General features: G+C 32.7%; 1 long non-coding RNA gene across 1 annotated transcript; it reads left to right on the top strand.

The window, feature by feature from the left end:
* Window positions 1-2,589: 2,589 nt before the first annotated feature.
* LOC123676238 lies at window positions 2,590-3,720 on the top strand. Its single transcript, XR_006746882.1, has 3 exons — window positions 2,590-2,968; window positions 3,298-3,418; window positions 3,486-3,720. It is a non-coding gene; the product is annotated as an uncharacterized LOC123676238 (long non-coding RNA).
* The last annotated feature ends 7,960 nt before the right edge of the window (window positions 3,721-11,680 follow it).

Below are 11,680 nucleotides of genomic sequence, written 5' to 3'. Positions count from 1 at the left end.
ATCTCACTAAATGATCGGATATTTCAGCTCCCTGAAGATGATCACAATGATGACCGAAAGCTAAGATGATACAATAAATGAGATAGATATTATAGAGCTTGACTACCACACACCCGATATCCCCGAATTATTAATTCTCAAGTTATCCTTAGGAAAATCCAAATTATTATAAAGATCCAGTTAGTAAAATGTGATGAATAAATTGATTATAAGTTTTGGTAACTTAGTCACCCAATATGTAGTGAAAATTTATAATGATTCGATAAACTGGTATAATCATCATAAAAAAGTAGGACTACAATAAACGACCTGTATCTCGAAAACATGTAATTTGCAGGCCTATATTTCTATGATTCAAGAAATCGCTCACTTTCCTTCAAACCTAAAATTTAGGAAGACCCCGTATGAAATATTGTAAGAATTTTACACCATGACTCATTATTTACGTTTAGAACATGACGAATAATTATAAACATTTGTGACAGGCACTGACTTAACCTCATGCACTTTCGAGTACTCTTTCATTCATGCGCAGTTGGAGACCACAGAATCACCTGTATATAGGTATTTATACAGGTATGGCAAAAACATATGAAAATAATGTGACATTCAACATTTTTTCAGAGAACATGGTCCGGTGAGACAGTACAACAATCGAAATATCTGCGCGATACGATTTCGAATAAATGATTGTTCTCTTTCAATAGCAGCTTGATTCTTGGTAGTTGAATATTAGACGCTCTCCAATTGTGGTATGGGTTGCAAGACAATATCGGTTAAATATAAATACGACAATTTTATTTCATCGTATTCGAGGAATTCATTCAAGACAATGAATGACATAAATAATTTTTTCTGTAAAAATGTTACTTAGGTTTTTTCGCAATATAACTGAATTGACAATAAAATGAATTAAACGAAAGTAAGAAATATAACTGAAAAGAAAATTCTGAAAAATGTTCAATCGAGGGCTACCTCCCATAAATATTGAACTACAACTTCAATACTCAATGCCTCAAGTGAGATACAACTTGAGTACTACAAAAAGCTCAATATAGCATGGAAGAATTCTGGAAATGCAAATTTGCTCGCTTATAATTTTCGTCTGAATTGTTTAAGTTAAAGTGTCCATATTACTTCATACCTTTTATGTATATGTATACATATTTACTGACACACCATGTATGATGGGCTTTATAATTCATTATGTTAATAGTTAACATCTGAATGTTACTACTCTATATTATTGTATCTGGAGTAAAACATTATATTTTACAGAACGAGCCAGTAGTCTAGTCAGGTCGATAAAAAAAAATTCTTCTCCACACGGAAAAAAATCTATTCTCAAATCAAGAAACAGGATATTCTTGAAATATTAAACTTGATCCAAGTATATATTGAATCGGAAAAAGTAAAGTAAGAAATTTGGTATACTTGGAATGAATAAATAGAATACCGAATACATATACTTCATAGAAATATATAATACTCCATAGAAGTAAATGATGTATTCAAAAAGAAGGAATAAATTTATTGATTCAAGAATACTGCTACATTTTGTTCGAACATACGATATTGCGACTTCGAAGATATCATTTACTCATTATGAAAATTGAAATATACTCATTTCAAATTATATTTTTGAAGAATTGGTTTACACATTATAATTATTGCGAGTGATACATTTTAGTTGTAATTAGAATATGCCCAAGTCACAAAGATGAATTGGAGACCTATTTGCTCATTTTTCATGTTCGAGACTAATCATAATAAATGAAAAGATGAAATTTTGTGGACAAAATTACGTCATAGTGAGACATATTTAATTTTAATATTTAAATATTAGGGTTTGAGTGTTGGAAGGGGAGTGAATAATCCATCTGAACTCCAGCCTGTGATTGAATTAGCAGATAATATGAATTTTATTTTTCTTTTTAATGTTCATTCTAGCTAACTAACTCAATAAAAGCCATACTAGATAATTTGTTAATATACCGTTTCACAATACATCTAGTTTCTGACGCTAAAAATTGTCATAGCAGTACCATATTGAGGTAAGTTATGTAATTTTTTGAGATGTGTTAATAATACATAAAAATATAAGTGAAATTGATTTTGGTGAGCAATCATGAACCTAAAAAATGTTGAGAAAAACACATTTTTCATCCTATTTGAATTTTGACCAGTCTTTTGAAATAACTTTTGTTTCAACATTCAAAAATGGATGAGGTGAAAAATCAAACACCTGGGATTGCCCAAGATAGCAAGGTTCTCGTGACTGACACAACATGGGAATAATCGTTTAACAGTTTAAGTTATATGTGTGATATGGAATAAGCCAAAAATTATTTAATGGATATAAATGTATTTTACAAAATATAATTCCTTTGAGTGGTGTCTAATGACCCAAGTGATTAATGAGTGAAATATTTAAATTAAAAAAAACTAAAATATTTTGATCACGGATTTCGTTTTGAATAAGGTGAGTGATAAAATTTGTTTTGATTTTTGAAAAATTCAAATGATCCAGTTCAGAATGAACCATTCATAATCTGAATTATATTTGCATGTACTAGATCCTGAGTATATTATACCGAAATATACTAAAACGCGAGTTCTTTTCCCTGCATCTTCGTCAACATGATTCGACTCGTTTGATATGCCGCGCCAATGAAAACGTTCTTATCCACCTGTTGGCAGTATTTATCGTAATTCAAGTATATAAATGCTTTCATCCACTAGATTCAAGAATATTATTCGAAGATATACTAAAATGCGCCCTCTGTGCAGTTTGCATTAGAAAATATCTCTTTCGATCCCCTTCAGTCTCATTTATGTGATAGGACTGATCGGTCTACGAAAGTTTTGATTGTGTTATAAGTGTTAGATACTGAATATACATACTGCAAAAAGCAGAATTTAATTAGGAATTAGGGATACATGGAGTGTCTGATCGGAACATTTCAAGGTAAGTTTTTATTGAGAAATAATTTCAACTCATTTAATTTTTTTTCATTAATTCGGATTTCATTTTCCTTTTCATGATGCTCTTGGTGTTTTTTACTATTGTAATTCAGCTTGATATCTTTGTATTATTTATTTGAGGACTAGGTATTTTTGAATTGATATTTTCAACAAAATTCTTACTTTTTCAGAACAAATGCGTTAATATTTAATAGGGTCTGTCATGAAGATTTTCTAGAGATTTCTAATTATTTTCGAAATATTAATGCACTTTTTGAACACAACTTCCTGTTCATAATTGATGAATGTTAATTGAATTTGATTCTTTTGCAGAATATGGAAATTGTTCATGAACAATTGGGAGTTACGTTATCATTTGCTGATGAAAATGCAAATCAATAGATATCTATCGATATGAGTGAGATACAATTTTGGAATAATTCTTCAGTACCAGGTAGTATTTTCCATTCGAAAAAGTCCACGATAAATTTATTAATCACAAATTTCTTCTTTCTTTGCAGATCTCAAGTGATATTGGACAAATCATTCAAGAACAGAAAAATAGAGCAACATAGAGGAATCAAACCGCCAAGCCCAACTTGTTTTTGGTATCAGGGGAATATCTATTATAGCCGAAAAGTTTCCAAATTGTTGGATAGATTAAGATGAACTTTTAAGAATGTATCTCGAATTCTCTCCACCTAAATAATTTATTCTTTAGGATATAACTACGTTCCTTTAATCCTTTGTAGTACAATGTTTTATCCTGTAGGTATTTGTATAAATGTAATACAATTTTTTTCCAATGTAGATATTGTTTATTTGTTGGTTTTTATTTATTATATGATGATTTGAGAAATAAATTCGTTTTTTATATATGCTGTATTTTATTTATTATTCAGATTAAGAAATCTAATGGATTGGATAAATAATTGCATTTATTCTTTCGAATAATTTCAAAGAATTGATTTTAAATTAATATTCATTTCAAGTAAGTTTACTGTTTCTTCGGATGAACCATAAAATTAATTTTGAATTTACCATATTACATACTTATTCTAACACTAACTTAATTTTGGTTTGAGTATATCAATTCTTTCATTCGAGTATATGATTCACTACCTTCAAACGAAGAAATGATTGAAATTGAGGAATTCAATATCTTGTCTTGAAAATATTTTATATTCAAACGAAATTTATCAACCACTCATTTCAAGTATTGTTAAGGCTTACAGAGGAAGAAGAAGAATCCTGCTTCGAGCTTTCTCCCACCATTGCCCCACCACCAGAGAGGGCTTCCAGTTATTCAACATTCACAGTGACAATCCACCATTCAACAGTTATAACTCAGTATTCAATCACTTAACATACAGGCAATCAGTAACTCAACATTCATTATATATTCAAGTATTCACAAGTTATTAATATTATAATTTTATACAGTGTTTATGTTAATATATTAAGTAAAAATCATACGTATTTTATTACAAACAAATCAAGCATAAACACCACAAGTTACTGGAGCCGAATCAAGCAAGCAATCAATCTACACACTTTCAAGGTACTTCGAGCCAGAAGTATTTTATAATTCAACAAACCACATTTGTTCATGGTCCTACAGGAGCCGAATCTATCAATCCACGCAAGTGTTCATGGTACTTCGATAGCCAAATTCACAAGAATCAGTGAAACAGCAGAAATACACAGTAAGTCATCCACTATCCTTCTATATATTATTATCCACATCAATTTCCTATTTTTGAGTAGTTTTAACCTGACAAAATAAAGTATATATATAACTAAATCAAAATGGTTGAAGCACTTAAACTCAAAAGAGGACAAATCAAAGGGCAACTAACTCGATTTAGCAATTTCATATCTAATCTGTCGGATGGAAGTTGTAAAACGGACATTTATCAAATCAACGGTAGATTAGAAAAACTGAGAACGTTGTATGACCAATTCGATCAAATTCAAGGCAACATCGAGTTAGAAACCGGGAAGATAGATGATGACGAACGAGCATATTTCGAAGAAACGTATTTTGACTTAGAAGCTCAGGCACTCGAATTAATTTCCAAAAATTCTATAAAAACTTGCCCTTCAGAAAACGGATCTGTTCATTCGAACAATCCAATGAGTTCAATAAAGCTGCCTAATTTAACCTTACCCGATTTCCAGGGTTCTTATACGCAATGGTTAACCTTTCACGATACCTTCGATTCATTAATAAATTCAAACTCTCAACTTTCTGATGTTCAAAAATTCTATTACTTAAAATCATGTTTGAAATCGGAAGCTGCAGAGTTAATACGATCAATAGAAATTACCTCAGATAATTATAGTATAGCATGGTCACTATTGAAAGAAAGGTATGAAAACAAAAGATTAATCATTCATACACACGTAAAATCAATATTTGAACTACCTCCTGTCAAAAACGAATCATACTTTCATTTGAGAAAACTTCTTGATAATTTCAATAAAAATATACGATCATTAAAAGCTCTAAATCAACCCATTGAAAGCTGGGATACTCTTTTGGTATATATATTATCATCAAAATTGGATTCAATCACCAAAAGAGAATGGGAAGAATTCGTAAACGCAAATTTAGATAATAAAACACTTCCCACATTATCAGAGTTGACTGATTTCCTGTCTAAAAGATGTCAACTTTTGGAAACAATTGAAAACAAAAGCAAACCTTCAACTAATCCCTATCGAGAAAACAAAATACATACAAATTTAGCAACGCAAAGGCAAACATGTTCATTTTGTAAAGAAATTCATTTCAATTATAAATGTCATAAATTCTTAGAAATGTCTACAAACGAAAGATTAGAAGCAGTTAAGAGAACCAAGCTTTGCACCAATTGCTTAAGGGATAATCACTCACAGTCAAAATGTAAATCACTTTCTAATTGCCGAATTTGTAAGAAAAGGCACAATACGTTACTCCATAACAATACTAAAAGTCCAAATTTCTCGGTAAATCACGCATCTAGTAATTATTCAGTACCTACTCAGGTAGAAGAAAACGATAATCCAAAAACCCATCAATCAAATTCGACTTTCACTTCGATACTAGAAAATAAGCCGACTAATTCTCTATTCTCAGAAGGTTCTCAGGTAATATTACCAACAGCTAAAATCAATATTTGTGACTCAAAGGGAAAATTAATACCATGTAGAGCAATTCTAGATACTGGGTCACAAAGCAATTTTATATCTTCATCTTTAGCCAAAAAACTTAATCTCAAAGTTTCTAAAATCAATCTCCCAGTTATAGGTGTTAATGGTTCCACGAGTTATATTCAAGGGAGATTGGAGACGTCATTTATTTCAACTAATCGAAAATATCAAACTAAAGACACATTTTTAGTCATTAATAAAATTACAAATCATATGCCTCAAAATTCTTTCGACATTTCAAATTTAAATCTGCCAGACAACATTACCCTAGCTGACGATTCCTTTAACAAATCCGGTTCTATTGATGTATTGTTGGGTGCTAGTATATTCTTCGATGTCCTTATCCCTGGACAAATTAAAAACAATCATAATTGCCCCACATTACAGAATACCAAACTAGGTTGGATCGTTTCAGGCTCAATCAATAACGAAAGGCATTTGAATTCACCCGTCCTTTGTAATATAAATATAAACAATAATGAAAAACATCCAAATTTTTGGAAACTTGAAACTACAAGACAAGAAAGAACCCATCGAAAATTCAAATTCAGAAAATCTTCTCATATTCGATAAACATAATGATATTATAAACCCATTAGGATTAATTCGGAGTCCAAATTCCGATTAATTAATTTTAAGATTTGTACGGAAACATTGAATATCCGTTCTCTAAAGAGAACACTTGTCGGTAATCATATAGCGGAAATTCAAAAAAATCACATACTTTCACAATTGTCAATTCAAAAAATAATCTTTTGCAAAACTATATTACTTCAAGGCTCATTCCGTAAGGTCAATTTTCTATTGTTGGTATTGACTTTGCAGATCCCATTAGTATTAAAGCTGTTCAATTAAGATCTAGGAAGTTGGTAAAGGCATATCATATACTTGTTTGTTTCATAACTGAGGTTTTCCATATTGAACTTGTTGGAAATATGATTTCAACAAAAAATTGAAAACTTTGCAAACCATCTTTTAGTTTCGATTTGTTAAAAACGCTCATCTCACTTTTGAAGGTTTATATACAGTTATTTGTCAGATTGAAACTGTTCTCAATTCACGTCCTATTACCTCATTGTCTTCCGATCCTAATGACCTATCCCCCTTACACCTGAACATTTCCTTGTGGGTGACTCATTGATGGCTGCACAACAAAGGGAATTCACAGAAATTCTCTATACACCTTTGAAGATATCCAAGACCACAGCAGATTGCACAACATCAATGGCGTTTGGGAAGAATCGCGGATCTTCATCCAGGAGTGGACAATAACCAGTCCCCTACCAACGGAGGTTTAATATCTAGCAAGAATCAAGTCATTACCAGTCGCCTGACGATAGGAAAATCCTTTATTGAAAGTCAACCTTTCAAGGTGGCCGCGATGTTAAGGCTTACAGAGGAAGAAGAAGAATCCTGCTTCGAGCTTTCTCCCACCATTGCCCCACCACCAGAGAGGGCTTCCAGTTATTCAACATTCACAGTGACAATCCACCATTCACCAGTTATATTCAGTATTCACCCAGTTTACACACAGGCATTCAGTAACTCAACATTCATTATATATTCAAGTATTCATAAGTTATTAATATTATAATTTTATACAGTGTTTGTGTTAATAAACAGTAAAAATCACACGTATTTTCTTACACACAAATCAAGCATAAACACCACAAGTTACTGAAGCCGAATCAATCTACACACTTTCAAGGTACTTCGAGCCAGAAGTATTTTATAATTCATTCAATCAATCCACAACCAGGTCCTTCGAAGCCGAATATATACAAATCAATCAAACAATTTATCCACGTGTTCAAGTATAGTCATTTACTCACACTACTCACAGCAAATATAAGAATTTTCTTAGGACCAATAATACCGACTTTATTAAATTGAAGAATATCATATACTTATTTGGAATACTTGGTATATTTAAATTTGGAGAATAAAGTATACTTGACCCAAATTATATTCTTGCTTATATATGAATCTATCATATACTTCAACCAAATATTATTCACTCAATTTGAGAATAGATTTTTTTGCGTGCATGCTACAATTGAAGCAAATTTAATGATCACTCACCATTCTTCCTGTATTAGTAGCTGTCTTAGTCGTCACAATGAATTTGATAAAAGAAATCAATGCCCACATCAAGCACCATATTTTCCAAATAAATGCAAGTGGGTAATCCTTTTGCGGAACAAATAACCAAGACAATGTTACAAGAATACTGAAGAACTCTGTACCACTTTTGAGTAGAATTACAGAAGAGTTGCATCGGAAAAACTTCATATATGTCGAATGAATATATTCCTGAATCTTCATAACTTCCACCACTCGAGATGCAGTTATGTTTTTGGGTGAATTCGAGATTATCAAAAAATGAAATTGGAAATAAGTATTCATTGACATGAAAAATAGTTGAAAACACAGCATAAGGTAAATACATTTATGCATGACAAATATTTTGAAGTAAGTCCATAAATCCATATCAAGGGATAAGTATATTTCATAAGATAACATCACCACATACCAAACCACATGAAATATAAACCAATATAGACTTTCTCTAGAAATATTCTTATTGGTTTCAAATCTTAGTTCATTTTCTATTTTGTATATTATATTCATCTCTGAAAAAACTCCCTCTAAAGTACTCAATTGCTCATAAATTATAAGCAATGCTATTAAGGTTATGGTTGAAGCTGAACAATCGGCTATTGCTATGATATTTTCCAAAGAAGAGTCAGCTTCTACTACCCTGTTTTTAACAATATAAAGAGAAACCAGAAGTAATATTTTAGAGTAGAAGGGTCGAAGTGGTCGGTTCAAAGCTTCATAAAATCCTTTTCTGTGGTTATACTCAAAATGCGGTAAAATGAAGGTTAGTTTCCATATCTTGAAGGTGAATGCTTGTAATTCGCCATATTTCATTGATAATCCATATATTTTCTCTAAGGGAAAGGTCATCATTCCATGAAATAAAAACATGTATCTATTGAAATGTTATGTCGAAATGGTTTCAGTAAATATATATCGATACGAAAGTAAATAATTATGGTTTTATCGTAAATTGACTCCTCATCAATATTCAGGATAAATTACTACATCCATAAACGAAAAAACTACACGTATCTCAAACGTTGTACGAGAATTTATGACTTTAGGATGGAAATATTTATTTATTAATGTAACAATGTACGATAAAGGAGCAGTGCCCTTTTTTCGGGGGGTTCGAATGAAATTAATTTGAGCGGTGCAAAATGAATATCTCTTTACCTTATGTTGACGATATCCTTTTGTAACCTTCGTTTCAATGTACCTACCAATACACCCACTTCGTTATAGTTTACACTCAGCGTAATGAGTAATCAGAAACTTCAAATCTTGTATATCTGGATCGACTGAAGTTGTAATCGATATGTATTGCTCTCAGCGGCTTAGAATCGATACTGATTTGGATCCCTTGTAACCTCAAAATTTTGTACTCTCAAATTTCAGGTTTTTACATGAACTACCTACTTGGGTATTCGCGGCTTGCCTCAGTGGAGAAGGGGGGATTCTTCAGGGTGGTAAAATATGAAAGGTAATGCAAATGGGCGCCAGGTAAATTCATTCCCGCAAATACCCTCCAGTCAGAACAAACAACTCTAAAGTTTACCAAAAGAGTGTAATGATAAGAAGGTTTATACAGGTAGCACAAGATACAGCTGCCAATTGGCGCTTATACAAAACAGTAAAGGAAATCAAATATCAACTGCATCCCGTCGCTTGAGCTCAGGCGCAGGCGCGTAGTGTGGTAACAATGTATGCGGAATTATTTCCAAAAATAATACGTTCAATCAGTTCCACACAAATGAGATGATCGTCGGTATATATAGGCGATATGTCGTCAGACAATGAGGATTGTAATCCTACTAATGATATAATAATGACAAATTTCTCTATAACACTTGCCTGAAAATAACCTTTTACTTGTAAGTGATATATCGACAAAGGTATTATTATTATTATTTTTTGAACTGGGGTCGTTTTGCTTCGGTAAGCCTTCCGGGAACTGCAACCATGCAGATCTTTCATTCACTACCCTACTCATTCATAGAAACCCAGGGGGGTCGTCAACGACGTTAATAAAATTGGCAACCTCCTTAGGAGCCTTGGCCGTTACCTCTCTGTGGTATCCAGGACCGGCTTACTCATGTGAATCGTTCTTAGGCCAGCCAGCTCCGGACACTTGCATATCAAGTGTTCAGCCGTTTCTACTTCCGATCCACAGAGCCTGCAAATCTCGTCTGCTGATTTACCCATACGGTACAAATGATGTTTGTACCGACAGTGACCCGTCAGCAGTCCCACCATCACCCGAAGCTCTGCTCGCGACAGCTTCAGGAGCCCTATCGACAAAGGTAATTAGATAATGTTATCTTTATGAAACTGAAAGTCTTCGCAGTTTGAACGTGCGTGGTAATAAAGTTCTTCACAAATAGTATATCAATAGAAAATAATTAGGAATAGGCAACTTTCATAAATACAGATATTTCAACAATCCAAAACTTGCGTTAAAATCCTCGTGGTCCTCAACTTGATGAGTCTCCTCACAGGAAATACTCCTTCTATACTTTCCCGATCTCCTTGATTCCAAGTTGGCTGTCTGTTGAAATCTATCTCCAGAGTTGTCGATAACTCAGCAATAATCTCACAGTTCTACGTAGAAAACGTATTGCACCACCAAGACTTTAAAACACAACGACGTTCTACTAACACCCTGTAGATAAGGATTGCAATTGAGGTTTCAACAGTTAAGTTAAATGGTTTAATCTTCATCACGTGGAAGAGTAATTGACCAATATTAAACACAAGAAAAAACGAGGAATTTTTCAATACATACCCAGTTGTTCGGGGGCAGTCAATGAGACTTCTTTGCCACTAAGTGGAATTTTTCAATGAATTCCAACCAAAATCCACCGAATGCAATTCTGTAAACGGCAATAAGTGATTAACGAAAATTCCAAAGATCACCACATGCAATTAGAGCTGTAGAATATTCAAATAAGCTTCATTCGAGAAAAATTCGGAAAATACCAGTTTCTTCAAAACGAAAAAGGTCTTGGATTGTCAATAATGCACAAAATATGATTAACGAAACAAATCCCACAATGGATGACTCAAGTCGAAAATTCGAGAAATCGCAAATGATCACTATCAGCTCCTGGCCCCTCAATTTTTTTCACTCGAATATCTATGATCGACAGTTGACACCGGTAGCGCTAATGCACACAGTTCAAAATACAAACAATAACATTAATCTCAAATGATGGAAACAACAAATTTGAGCACGTAACACCCTTTTTCTGGAATCGATGATATTCTTCAGTTCCTCGCTTTTGTTGAATGGATAAGAGGAATCCAGGGAAGCAATATTCTGGGACTCGTTATTGAGCCTCAGCGATACCTCTATGATAGGATTAAGTTGAAATATGAGATTTATGGTATCAATTCGCGTATTATCATAGTCACAGTA

The sequence above is a fragment of the Harmonia axyridis genome, chromosome 3 (genome assembly GCF_914767665.1).
Source record: "Harmonia axyridis chromosome 3, icHarAxyr1.1, whole genome shotgun sequence".
Taxonomy (NCBI): domain Eukaryota; kingdom Metazoa; phylum Arthropoda; class Insecta; order Coleoptera; family Coccinellidae; genus Harmonia; species Harmonia axyridis.
The sequence above is the reverse complement of the archived record's forward strand: the minus strand, read 5'-3'. Positions and strand labels throughout refer to the sequence as shown.